The 14,922-nt window shown below is 40.2% G+C and overlaps 1 protein-coding gene across 14 annotated transcripts in view; it reads right to left on the reverse strand.

Annotated features, from left to right (window-relative positions):
- Positions 1-395: 395 nt before the first annotated feature.
- Positions 396-14,922, reverse strand: part of LOC121239847 — a 128,501-nt gene continuing 113,974 nt past the window's right edge. For 9 of the 14 annotated variants that reach the window (XR_005935390.1, XR_005935387.1, XR_005935381.1 and 6 more), the window contains one exon: positions 725-947. The gene's annotated coding sequence lies outside the window, so the exon portion shown is untranslated. The other 5 variants (XR_005935389.1, XR_005935382.1, XR_005935385.1 and 2 more) reach the window with 4 other exon arrangements.

A 14,922-nucleotide genomic window follows, 5' to 3' on the forward strand; every position in this document is an offset into this window, starting at 1 on the left:
ATGATGAGAATATAGATAAGATGAATTGTGGAAATCTCGAAGCTGCCCCCATTGCTGATGTTGAAGTACCAATAATAGGTGCCTGGGATAATATGCAGATCACCACGGCCAGTACCTTCCAAAATGGGTTCCAGCAGCCAGAATCTGCAGCTCAATGCAATAACGTTCATGCTCTCGATACTGGGGCTACTTTCAATGGCTACTTCAATTATGCAAGTCCTCTTGATCTTCCTGCCACGATGGTTCCACCAAGTGGATGGTCCAACTGGGCGTATAATTCCACAGATCAGACAGTCTTTGGGTCTAACTATCTAAATGAACCGAGTGAATACCAAGAGGATCTGTGGATGAGTTTGCCATCTCAATTTGATCCTAGTAGTTGTAGCTTTTACCAAGAGTCGTATGTGCATCTTCCCGATAGTGTCCCAAATAATAATCCTGATAGTGTCCCAAATAATAATCCTGATGATAAGGATGGCGGTGAAGAGTATGACGACTAATCTTTAACTTGATGAGGGAACTTAAGTATTATTACTGGACTTGACGTTTATATAGGATGATGATTTAGCTAGTTTTGGCAGCTTAATTTATGTATTTGCTTGACATTTTCTACCGGATTGATGTAGACGGCATTTATTAATTCCAAATAAAACTTCGATTGATATTGTCATTAACCTATGTGTTGCAAAACTCTTGTATTCATGTTAAGCATTGGATGAAAACAGAAAAAAGAAAAACATGTCAGAAATAAAACCAAAGCTTACATGTTCTAAGATTATGATCTTTAACTGATATGATGAGCATTATTCAAACATCATCCACCCTAAAATCAATGACAACGAAGCATATTAGAGAGAGCTACCTTCTTCCAGACACGGCCTCTCCATCCATATAACACTGCAGACAATACTCCAAGAACAGCACCAGAATACTCTGCCAATATAGCTCTAGCACACATAAAAGCTAATGAATGTTAACTACTGACGAATAGAGACTATGAAGAAAAAAGGACACATTATAAAAATTCCAAGGAAAATATGAGCTATACAGTATTTTAGATCAAGTGATTAAGAAGAAGCAAATATCAAATTCTCCACAACAAATAGAAATTAGGAAAGGGGATCAAGACATAATCCACGGGAAAAAGCAAGGTAGAGAACATATGTTCATAATTTTAAAGTTAAAGCTCCTTGGGTCTTTACCATCTAAAATGGTTTGCAAAAGCCACCCAAGTTTCTTGAGTTCTTAACAAAAACACTCTGAATAGAGGATAGCAAAATAATAAAAATTATAACATTTTTTTACTGATGGAGGCTGGTTAACAAAAACACCCAAGGGATACATGTTTCTCATTTCAAATGTTATGTGTTCATATACCTGCAAAGGCATCAAAACAGAAATAAGGTATTCTTTTTTCGATATTAGATTGAGTACATCAACTTTTCTATTTGTCAGAAATTTCAGCCAAAAAGCATGCTACTACATATTTAAAGCCAATAATAAATGGAGATTTCACTTTGCTGGAAAAAAAAAAAAAAAAAAAGGAAACTAACCCAAAAGGAAAAATTAGAGTCCAATTAAATATTATGGTTGGTTGAGTGTGATCATGCCATAGGCAAAAATGACAAGCCATCATGAGAGGTGATATCTCTTAACATTTCTAAGTAATGTAGGATTCATGCTCTTTTCCTGGTTATGACCTCCCTTCTTGTTTAAATATAATTGTATTTCTTGGTTTAGGAGGTTAACTTAAGGAAACTCGTGGGTGATTTCATCTTCCATGGAATCACAGCACCAGGAATTGTTTCTTTTATGTATACAAATTTTAATTAGAGTTCTATCTTATTAGAGTTTCACCGTTTTTAGCTGCAGGAGTTTACAGTGTCTAGCGTAATTTCTTGTTGTAAATAATATTGGATTGGATCAAAGACTTGATAGAACTGTGTTAGACATAGAGTACTTACATCTGGTAATAATGCTTAAATCTTCACTTGCAGCTTCAAATGCTATCAGAGCTTAAACCAGTACCTAATGATTTCCTCTGGGTTGCACCCAGATTAATATTTGCAATTCAGGTTCTCTACATATATTTAATCAAATGGTCAAGAAGATTTACAAAATCACCCATACACACTTAATCTAATGGTCAAGGAAACATTATTGTCCAAAAAAACATAACAATAAATTTTTGAAAAAAAAAAGAATTTCCTTTTCTTAAGAACAACCTGTGCGTGTCAACATTCAAGATTCCTAACTACAAATTTGGAAACCAAATGCTTACCTTGTCTGCCGAGGCAGTTAACAAAAAATCACCTCGAGCAACAAATTTTAGACTGGCAAGCTATTAAATGCAATGTCTAATCAGCCAACAGATTTTCATGACAGGAAAACTTCAACTCCAACAAAAAATAGAAAAAGATAAGCAAATAATGATCCAATTGAAGAAGTGAAAAAATGAAATTTCTCTTGAACTTTTCTTTAGCCGTCAATTGTTAGTGGCTGGGCAAACCTATTTTGCATTCTGAGAATGCATTCCAGGCTTCCTCTTTCATGGTGAGAGCATCTGCTAGTGCAAAAGTAGTAAGCCAAGAAGGATCTTTGCTGCAACAAGAGTTACAATAGTATGAGAATTTAAAAATCAAAATAAGATTTTCCAAGAAAAACAAAAAAGGAAGTACAAGAAAGAAAAAAAAAATCCACTAAAAACTTTATGGATGTAGCAGATCCTTCAAAGTCATGATAGTAATTATAAAAATTAGAATTGAAGTTATCCTTTGATAGGATTAATACTTGTGCTAGTCACATTCGCAAAAGCATATAAGGATACAGTTCAATAGATTATCTCAGCAATGGAGAAGAAGAGAAAGTGAATGAGGGTTGTTGCTTCATTTTCGATAAGAAAAAAACTCTTTTCTTGTTAGTTGGAAAGTTTCTTTCCCCTACTTACTAGGTTTTTTGGGCTCTTGAAAAAAATTCGAGAGAGAGAGAGAGAGAGAGAGAGAGGAGGATTTTAGGGCCTCTGGCTTTTACCATTTCATCCCATTGAATAAAACAACCCCAGACAAAGGCATACAAGGAGACAAAAATGGAAAATGAATAAAATAGAGTGATAAAAATGGAATAAAGAAGTAGTTGAAATTTTCCATTCATTCTTAGATAGTCTCTTTTACTTGTAGAATAAAAACTCATTTGTTCGCACTAAATATAGATGTTCCTCTACAAGGACCTCAACATCATATCATAACAGAGTACTAAATAAAACCAAACAATCTTCATATAATCATGCACCAAATTTCATATTTTCATAATTGCACTTTTATACTACTGAATACAAAATGTCAAAAATTACACATGTCTACACCAGTCATGATAGAAAATATTTTTCTTTTCTTATACGAATATCATGATCAATGCAAATAAAATGACCAAGGTTATTTTCGAGTTTTTCATAGCAAAACAAAATGCATATTTTCATAAAATCAGCTTCAATCTATTATTTTTATGAAAAGTCCTGCAAAATACTATAATTTCAACCAATATTTCAGCACACTCAATTTCATCAACATGTCTCCATTATTTCAAACATCACATCACAACTTCCTAATAACAATAAACTAACAATTTATCTCAACTTACTCAAATTCATTTCACCATTCAAAATCTGCATGTCAATCAAACAATCACACATTCAAAAACAATTATCCCTTGCTTTATCAAACCAATAACAAATACATATTTGCCCGACATGTAAAACTGACGTGTCCAAGAACCCAACAGCAACATGTAAATCCCCAAACAATCACACATCAACCCAAACAGCCACAAAACTCAACATACACAACCACACATCAACCCAATAACTCATACATTCAAAGCAAACTTATCCTTAATTTATCAAGCAACAAACAGCTTACGTTTATCCCGAAATTTCTAACAATCGAATAGACCATTCTTGCACTCAACATGTTAAGCAAAACAGGCCTCATATCCATACATTCCTCAACTTCACTTAACCAATCACCACCCACACGTCAAGCAACAACCCAAAATTACAGGTTAGAAAAAATTATTATTGACATGTCAATAACCAGACCGCCCACAAGATGACACATTAACACACATCACATTACTAAGTACGCTTCTTCATGGATCCACAACATCAAAATTAAAAGAACCTCCACATATCAACCCACCAAGAATTTACATAGTTTGCAGATTCTACCAAACAAATAGAGGTCAACTCATTTCCAATGATCAAATCATGTCACGCAATTAACATTGAAAAATGAGATTAACACGCAATTCACTCATCTATCAGTATTCAATGACTTAACACTATGTTCATACATAGTATTAAGGCATTTTAATCCAGCCTATAGGCTGCCCCTCCATGACTTCAACGTGTGATGTAGTCCCTATTCTGATAACACTTGTTAAAGACCTAACCATTGATCCAAAAACACATAAAAAATGAGAGATGATGATGTGGAGTCTGAGCACTCATGAATTTCTTCAAGAAAACCATCAAGGCATTCATGATTTTTAAATACAAGCAACCTAAGCGTCTTGCATGTCCTCAAATTATAAACCTATAAAAAAATACCCCAAGTTACAATATGTTTGAGCAATCATATAGCCTCATTTGATCCCTCCAAACACTTAGTGTCGCCCACTATAGTGTTTGCCCTAATCTACATTCCATCAATAGCCTTGCTGCCACTTCCATCAAACCCTAGCCCAACAACTTCTTTCCATACACGACACTTCCACATTTGCCCTTCTTCCATCCCTTGTGCCCTAGTCGAAACCCCCAATTCTCCATAAGGAAACACTTTCCTTTTAGGAGGCTTGACCTTCCCAATTCAAATCCCTTGATTTAAGGAATTGAACATCATCTTCAATCCCTTAAATCACTCAAGTCAACTTTGACTTTCCCAATTAGCTCCACTGAATCCTCTAAGATTCCTATCACTTAGGAATCTTTCCATAATTCCCTCCAAACAACTTTTTCGGCAACCCTAGATGCCTTGTCACCCGAAACCCTAGCCTCCATCCCCCTTGGGTGACAACCCTAATTCCCTTAGCTAATTTCGACAACCTCAATTGCACCATACCCGAAACCCTAGCCTCCATCCCCCTTGGGCGACAACCCTAATTCCCTTAGCCAATTTCGACAACCTCAATTGTACCATACCCAAAACCCTAGCCTCACTACCAATCATCAACCCTAGTTCCACCTACTCAGCTCCACACTCAAGGAACAAACCCTAGCCGTCCACTTTGAATTGCAAGCCCTAAACACTTAGCCTACCCATTTCCACCATCATTCCACCACCAAACACCTACCAATTATTGAAGGCCAAGCAAGCTGGCAAGATCACTCGGTCACCATCATCACCAAGACGAGCTTGTGGACTTAATGTTTAGGGACAAGACCGGGGTCTCTAACATTAATTGGTGCTTTCATTGAGAGGTGCTTCTTGCTTGGTGTTTTTTAGAAGTTCTCACTTCTCCACGAGGTAAACTACGCGTTAACTCAAACTTTGTGAATTGGTTGGGGAGTCCCTCGTTGGATCCCATTGATTATATTTATGATTGTGAAATACGAAGTTTGGGGTTGAGGTAGAGGACGAAGTAGTGTTCTTGAAGGGATCAACCACCCTTGAAAGTGGGGACCCGAGGTTTGACCTTGTGCAAGAGGGGTCGACCACCCTTGAAGGTGGGGGACCCAAGGTTGGACCTTGAGCCGTGATCAAGCTCCACCAAACTTGTTGCTGTCCAAGCCATGTACAAGCACAGTTGTAAGCTCAGTTTGTAAGACTCAATTGTAAGCAGTTGCAAGTTGTAAAGCCATGAACCATGAAGAGCAAGAGGTCATGGATCAAGGCGGTTCCAACCGGGAGCACATTGAGGCCGTGGAAGAGAATGCCATGAGAATCACCAACATCCTTAGTGAGGTTAACTCCACACTAGCCGAACTAAGGATGGCATTGAATGCTACCACCCGTGAGACCGAGGAGAATAGAAGGGCGATGGCTGCCATGAGGCGTGATAACAATGCAAGTCTTGAAAGGCTTGAGAGGAGATTGGCCGTGACCAACAGCAGAGGGGTACCACCAATTCCGAATGGGCAAAGGCAAGAGGTCTTTGTTGATGGAGCTAAAACGAGTGTCAGGGGGTTTATACATGAGCAACCAAGACCTGAGTATAGAAAAGGTGGGAGGATTGAGAATGAACAAGTAGACGTGGAAAGGTGGATACGTGATGATGTCTACCATTCAAGAAGCCCTAGTGTTTTGAGAAAAGCTCAAGATATGAGGTTTGAAGTTCCAAGAGAACCATGAGGCCGAGAATGACTTTGGCCATGGAGGATCGAATGGTTATGAGGACCATGCCCATAGAAGACACTTCAATCATGGGAGAGAAAGAGACCATAGGAATCGAAGACATGAGGAAGACCACTATGATGATGGAGTTGCAAACCGGGCACATGACTGGAGACCATAGAGGCTAAAGGTAGATTTCCCTAAGTTCAACGGGCGGGCAGGCGGGCGGGCGGGGGGGGGGGGGGGGGGGGAGGGGGGATCCATATGAGCGGTTGGACAAGGTGGACCATTACTTTCAAGTGTATGAGGTTCCAAGAGAAGAGAGAGTTTCTACAGCTTGCTTTACCTTGAGGGAAGAGCAAGTAAATGGTGGTGTTGGCTTCGTGATCAATATGATAAAGAGAGGAAACGTCTTGGGTGGACCGCCTTTGAAAAAGAATTCTTGATGCAATTTGGGCCTTCACTAATTGTCAACCATCATGGGTAATTGGCCAAGTTGAAACAAGAGGGAAAAGGACACCATTTTATTGATGAATTTTGGCAACTCCAAACCTTGGTGAGGGGTTGGTTCGAAGAGGCATTAATTGGCACATTTGTGGATAGGTTGAAACTTGGCTTGCCAATGAGATAAAGTTGAAATAACCCACAAGATTGCAAGAAGTAATGAGGATGGTCAAGATATTGGAGGAGAACACTCACATTGAGAAACGTCATTCCAAGGACATGGGGAGAAAATTTTCCAAACCATTGCAAACCAAAGTCCCTCAGAAAGGCAAGGAGGTAGAAGGTAGTGCATCAAAATCAAAGCCATATAAAGTGAAAAAGTTATCTAGAGAATAGGTGCAAGAGAGAATCAAGAAAGGGCTTTGCTTCAAATGTGGTGACGAGTGGAGCATAGAGCACAAGTGTAGAGCCGGTCAAGTCTATGTGTTACTTGAAGATGAAACAAGTGAAGTTGAAGAAGATGGCCATGTTGAGACAACAAGTGAAGAGTCGGAACAAGAGGAGACTGAATCTAATGAGCCATTAAAGGAGGCCGAACTATCCTTGAATGCCATCTCGGGTGTACCTAGACCCACATCCATGAGAGTGATGGCATGGGTTAGAACATTTGAAGTGACTCTTTTGGTGGATAGTGGATTCACGCATAATTTTATTAGTACTAATATTGTGACCAAGATTGGATTGAAGCTGTGTGTCATTGAACCGTTTGAAGTGAAGGTCGCCAATAGGAACAAGCTTGGATGTGAAGCACTTGTCAAAGAAGTGAAGATGAACGAGCAAGGTGTGAGGATAGTGGTCGACCTTCATGTGTTGGCACTAGTGGGTCTTGATGTGGTGATCGGCAATGCTTGGCTCAAGGGCCTTGAGAGAGTCATTCATGACTACCACAATATGACTATGGAGTTTAAACTTGGCTCAAAGAAAAGAATGTGGAAAGCCTTGACATCAAAGGAAGTGAAAGCTTGTGAGACCTTCAGTTTGAAAAGTTGTGCAAAGGAGGGGCCTATTGTTTTGACATTGTGGTGGCCAATGGAAACTACTTGTGTAATGTGGAAAATAGTGAAAAAGAAGGTAACAAAGATGAAATGGAGGGGCTGCCCGTGGAGGTAAAAGAGGTCTTAGAAGACCATCGAGGAGTTCTAGAGGTGCCTTTTACGTTGCCCCCATCTAGACTCTTTGATCATCGGATTATGCTTGTTGATGAGAAGAAACCGGTGAATGTTCCACCTTACCGTTGTGCCCATTTTCAAAAATAGGAGATAGAGAGGCAAGTGGATGACATGTTGAAAAATGGCTTGATAAGGCCAAGTACTAGTCCATTTTCTTCTCCCGTGCTACTATTGAGGAAGAAAGATGGGACATGGAGATTTGTACCGATTATAGAGCTCTAAATGAGGCCACGGTGAAGGATATGTTCCCTTTCCCAACCGTAGATGAGATGCTCGATAAGCTCCATGGTGCAAGAATTTTTTCCAAGTTAGATTTGAGGGCGGGTTACCATCAAATAAGAATGAAGAGTGAAGACATACACAATACGACTTTTAGAACACATTCCGGGCACTTTGAGTATCTTGTGATGCCGTTTGGATTGTGTAATGCTCCATCCACTTTCCAAGCCACCGTGAACACAATTTTCAAGCCAATTTTGAGGAAGTTTGTCTTGGTTTTTTTTATGACATCTTAGTCTATTCCAAGACTATTGAAGAGCACAAGAGCCATTTGAGAATTGTGATAAAGATTTTGGAAGAGCACCACTTCTTCATTAAGGTTTTCAAATGTGTCTTTATGGAGAAGGAACTTGAGTACCCTGGTCACTTCATCTCAGGTGAGGGGGTGAAAGTGGATCAAAGAAAGGTTGATGCCATGGTTGATTGGCCATTACCTAGTGACATTTCGACAATGAGGGGCTTCTTGAGGTTGACTGGCTACTATAGATAGTTTGTGAAGAATTATGGGCTCATTGCTAAGCCACTTACATCCTTGTTGAAGAAGAACAATTTTGCATGGACCCAAGAGGTAAGGGAGGCCTCTGATGAGTTGAAGAGGGCTATGACTACCACTCCCGTGCTCGCATTGCCAAACTTTGAGAAGTCTTTTGAGGTATACACCGATGCTAGTGGTGAGGGAATAAGGGTTGTTTTGGTTCAAGAAAAAAGACCAATAGCCTTTATTTCCAAAGCACTTGGACCAATAAAAAAGGCTTGGAGTACTTATGCTAGAGAGATGCTTGCGGTTGTGCATGCCGTGAAGATGTGGAGACCTTATTTGTTGGGAAGAGAGTTTACCATTGTCACGGATCAACAAGCATTGAGGCATTTACTTCAACAAAAAATAGTGACACCCGAGCAACAAAAGTTTTTAGTGAAGTTGCTTGGATTTGAATATAACATCATCTACCAACAGGGCAAAGAGAACAACATGGCAAATGCTTTGAGTAGAAAAGAAAGAAGTTCAATTTTGTGGTTAGTGCATGAGGAAGATGAATCTTCTATGTTGGCCTTGAGTGGGGCCGAATGAAGGATTTGGGACAAAATCCATGAAGCTACAAAGATTGATGCTAGAGCTATTGAGACAGTGGAACTTCTAAAAGCCGATGGTGATGGAGTTGCTGGCTTCAAGGTGAGAGATGGTTTGATCTACTACAAGGATCATGTGTATGTGCCGAATGTACCTAATTTGAGGAAGGAGATCCTTGACCATTTTCACAATAGCAATGAAGGTGGCCATTCGGGTTGGCTAAGGACCTACATAAGAGTTAAGCATTTCCTCTATTGGGAAGGAATCAAGAAGGCCGTGAAGACCTTGGTTGCTGAGTGTGACACATGCCAAAAGATCAAGTATGATACAAGACCCCCATCCGGGCTCTTGCAACCCTTACCTGTTCCAAACTTGATTTGGGAAGATTTGTCTATGGATTTTGTGGAGGGCTTACCCATTAGTGGGGGTTATGAGATTATTTTTGTGGTGGTGGACCGCCTAAGTAAATATGCTCACTTCATACCTCTAAGACATCCATACACGACCAAGAGTGTGGCCAAAGCTTTTGTTGATAATGTGGTGAAGCTTCATGGTTTTCCAAAAAGTATTGTGTCCAATTGTGATAGAGTGTTTATGAGTACTTTTTGGAAGGAATTATTTGAATTACAAGGAAGCAAATTGAAGGCTAGCTCATCCTATCATCCTCAAACCGATGGGCAAACGGAAGTTGTGAATAGAACTGTTGAACAATATTTGAGATGCTTTTGCCATGAAGAGCAAAGAAGATGGGGAGAATTTTTGACATGGGCCAAGTATTGGTACAACACCTCTTTTCATGCTTTCATACAAAGAAGTCCATTTGAAGTTGTGTATGGAAGATCACCACCCATTTTGGTGAACTATGAGAAAGGCACGGCTAGAAATGATGAGGTTGAGAAGGAATTGCTTACAAGGGACGAGATTTTGGCAACGATGAGAAGAGAGCTCAAGAAAGAATGAAGAAGCACTATGATCAAGAAAGACGGGTTGAGAATTTCGATGTAGAGGATTATGTCTACTTAAAGCTTCAACCTTGTGGGCAAACAAACTTAAGAAATAAGCTTAGGATGAAGCTCTCTAAAATGTATTATGGACCTTTTAAGGTGTTGGGAAAAGTGGGAGAGGTAGCCTATAGGTTGGAACTTCCTCCAACTTCCAAGCTACATCCGATTTTTCATGTAACGGTGTTGAAGAAAAGAGTTGGCGACCCAAAGATTATTATGGAGGAATTACCAAAATTTGATGAAGAGGGCCGAATGCTTCTACAACCAAGAGAAGTCCTTGATTATAGAGTGGTGCCAAGGGGAAGAAAAAGAAGAAAAGTGTGGCAAATGTTGATTAAATGGGGAGGCTTACCAAGAGATAAGGCCACGAGGGAAGATTATGATGACGTAAGGGGGAGGTTTCCTCAATTTATCCTTGAGGGCAAGGATGTGCTTGAAGGGAGAGGGAATGTTAAAACCCCTGGAAAAGTGGCCTTGAGACAAGCCTCGACACTGCCCTTGGAAGGCAAGGGCAGCACCATGGCCAGCCTACACGCATGCCTTGGCCTGTGCCGCGACATGCACAGGGCGCCTAGCATGCATGCATGCCTTGGCCCACGCGTTGACATGCACGGGGCGCCCTACATGCAGGCAAGCGAGGTTAGTAGTTGCGCGCCGCACAACAAGTGGCCTGGCATGTGCATGCCTAGGCTCACAACCCTACACTGCCCGTGGCACTGCGCTCGCCCCTATGCACGCCCCAGCGTGCGCGCCCACACTTAGCCCTGTGCGTAGCCCTACGCACGCCCCTGCGCGTGCGCCCACGCTCAGCCCTACGTGGGCCCCTGTGCATAGCCATGTGCAAGCCCTTGTGCGTGCACCCACGCTCAGCCCTACGCACAGCCATGTGCAAGCCCTTGCCCGCGCGGCCCCCTGCACATGCCCCTGCATGTGCCCCACCCCGCACACCAGTGAGGTCAGTGGCATGCCTTTGTAGGCATGCCATCCAGCGCACGACTCCAGCTCGTGCCTTGCAGGTTAGGCTTGTGGGGCATGCCATCTAGTGCATGGCTTCAGCCCATGCATTGCAGCCCAAGGCCCAGGCCACCAGCCTGGGCCATGCAGCACGCACACATGGCTCACCATCAGTAGGCCTTGCATTGCACCAGGCCATGCCCATCAGCAGGCCGTGCATGGCACCATGCCATGACTATCAGCAAGCCATGGACCAACCCGAAGACCATCATGCACCATCCTAGCCCACCATGGGCTCATGCATGCCACGACCAACTTGGTCCATGCCACTATGTTATTTTCTTTTATTTATTTATTCCAAGGGGCCTATTGGGAGTTTTCAATTTGTAACTCTTATAAATAGGACCCTTAGTCTTTTCTTTTACATCTTTTGACAAATTTCTTTTGGACGACTTTGTTCTTGAGATCAAAAATTTCGGTACTTAGCACTTGGGCTCTTTGGGGTGCAATTCGTGAATCTCCAATGAGAGGATCACACTTTGCAATTTGTGAATAAGTGTGATCCAGGTCATCAATCTTACGAGTATTATTCATTCATTATCTTGTCTTCCAGTCAGGACTTGTACAAATGTCACACACTTCTTTTTTTTAAAAAGTAAGATCTATCATTAAAAAATTATTATTATTTATATAGGTATAATATTTACTTACTTTTAATTTTCAAAATTAACGAGCGCGCGTGACGATTCATGTGCACTATAACTACAAATATTATTTCTCTAAAACTTTTGTTGCTCGACATTTGGAGAAAAAAAGTGAATGTATTTCATTGTCAATAATCTTATGTCAACCAAAAACACTACAATTATTTCAGGTTCATGGTGGTTTTCTAAGTGCATATGATTCAGTCAGGACAAGGATAATTTCTCTTAATTTTTCTCCTTAAATCTACAATTGGTCATATGTAAGTTGTTCTTTTGTTCAACTTTAACAATTCCAAGCAAAACTAATATATATCTTAATGTCACAAGAGAGAAACATGTAGAGGGTTAAATCGTAAGGAACTTGATAGTTGATAGTTGATAATTAATGTAACGCCCCGACCCCGAGGGTCCGGAGAGTTAACTCATATCACCTAAAAATCATTTCCAAATAATACTTTTAAAATAAACCAGAGTCTCCATAACATATTAACCTATTCGTTCAACACAATTATTCATGTTCCTACATAAGGGCACATCAGTGGTGTCTCATTGATATACATAAACTTTTCCACAAAGACTAGAAATATTCATTACTCAACATACCAAAGTCACATAAAATATCAACGCTACCAAAAGACTCTCTAAAAGTCATTGTACCCTAAGGCACTTAGTCTTCTATGATCTACAAAACTTGCAAGTACTCCCTATTCCTGATTCTCAGCTGTTGCTTCAAAATTATCTGAAACACATTATGGAGATAAGGGGTGAGTTATCAACAACTCAGTAAGCAGAGACATATACTAGTATGCAAACATGAGCATTTACATATGTCAGAATGCAGAACAGAACACTTTATTTTCAGAATGCAGAGTTAGAACATGTTATAAAAATATCAGAGCGAAAGTTTAAAAATATTCTTATTCAAATTCTTTTGGCATAGCATAACTGACCACCATCGTTCCAGAACATCATATCGCATCAGAGGCCATGTTTAACCCCCGTGGTAGGGTTGTGCAAATTCCGATAGCTAACCGAGCAGAAACAGAATGTGAATCTTCCCCTTATTTATTCTCGGAGCCCCGAGTGTGCACACAGGAAAGACCACCAGAAAACTACTTTGTTTCCAAAGTGGGTGCACCAGAAACAAAACAGTTGGTACCAACCCAAACAGAAGCCACTATTAGCACCCGTGGTAGGTCAAATAGGTCACCATCCACATACCACATCTCGATTCAGAATGTCATGCCAAAAGCTTTTAGAAATTTCATCATATCAGAGTACAGAATATTTTCAGAACATAACAGAGTTTTCAGAAATCATATCATATCAGAGTACAGAACATATTCAGAATAGAACAGAGTTTTCAGAAATCATATCATATCATTTTATACACAAACTTTCATATTCGCCCTCTTTTTCTGAGTTTAGAAGCAAAATGCAAAATAGCTCATGTCTACACCAGTCATGCCAGAAAATACTTTATTCTTAAAAAGAATCTCATGAGTAATGCAGAACAAATAACTGAGGTAGTTCAAATATATTTTCATAACAAAACATGTTTATTTTCAAAAAAAATCAACCTCAGTCCATTTTATTTTTGTGCAAATCTAGCATAGGAACCTCGCTTACCTGGACTTCTTAGCTTTTGAAAATTTCCTCAACAATGTCGAACAAAAATTAATCGTCACTTATAAAATAATCACGTAAATTTTCATAAATTTCCAATCAATCTCGTATTCCGATATTCAAGCCTACAACTTCTAAAATAATCCATTTTTAATTCCTCAAACCCAAAATTCTCATTATTCTTAAAATACTAACATCACTTTCTAAACTCATCAATATCCAACTTCGACTAAAACATTTAATTCTAACTTATTTACGATAGAGATCTTACTACAATTTATAATGCAAAATAACATAACTATAACAAAATCATTATAAGTAGAAACTCATACTTTTATTTAAATAATGATAAAACAAAAATATCTTTTTTAAAAAGATATTTTAAAAGAATTTTTTTAAAATATTCTTTCAAGTGTTACTTATCAGTCTACTTACTAACCATTCCAATAAAATATTAGCCCCATGAAAAAATACCCACTTAACAAAATAAATCCACACGTCTCTGCCTAAATAAAACATACTTTACAACCCACACAATATACTCATGATTTCAAATCCAAAGTACATAACATAAACTTAATTAAGCTAACACCCTAAACATAACATAAAAAGGCAATAATATTTCCCACTATTAAGTTAACGTAAGTTACGTATACATTCACATAGATATATATATATATATATATGTACGCGAGAGAAGAAAAACCCCACACAGTGCTGCCGAAACGCTTACGGAGAGGTGGGGGCACGACGGCGTGGAGCTGGTGGTTGGCTACGGCGAAAGGGGAGCGGCGCTTGGTCACTGGCTGCGAGAGCATGAGAGGGAGACGAGTGAGAGAGGCACACGGTGAGGGAAAAGTGAGGTAGATACCGAGTGGGAAGAACCAACCAACTAGAAATGATGAGCTTACCGGGGAGCTGAGGCGGCGTGCGGCGGACTGGAGTGATGGAAGGTCCTCGCCGACAGTTTCTGTGTGGGCACGGCGCGGTTGAGCTCTCGATAGAGCGTGACTGCAGCAGCTTGGGCGCTGCTCTGTTTTAGACAACTAAAACAGAGGATTTCGGGGCTTCTAATGGAGGCGACAGAGGCGTTGGGAGGCGGCTACAAGGTTGAGGTTCCGGGCGTGGACTGAGTTCGGGGAAGTGGCTACACGTTGGTTTGGCTGTGGAAGTGGCGGAGCTGCTGAATGCCACCGAGGCTTGCAGTTTTATGGCCAGCGACGACGAGAAAAGGGAGGGCTGGAGCTTCCATGCGTGGAGTTGCAGTGGCTGGGTTGTGGCTACTTG

The sequence above is a fragment of the Juglans microcarpa x Juglans regia genome, chromosome 7D, assembly GCF_004785595.1.
Source record: "Juglans microcarpa x Juglans regia isolate MS1-56 chromosome 7D, Jm3101_v1.0, whole genome shotgun sequence".
Classification (NCBI taxonomy): Eukaryota; Viridiplantae; Streptophyta; class Magnoliopsida; order Fagales; family Juglandaceae; genus Juglans; species Juglans microcarpa x Juglans regia.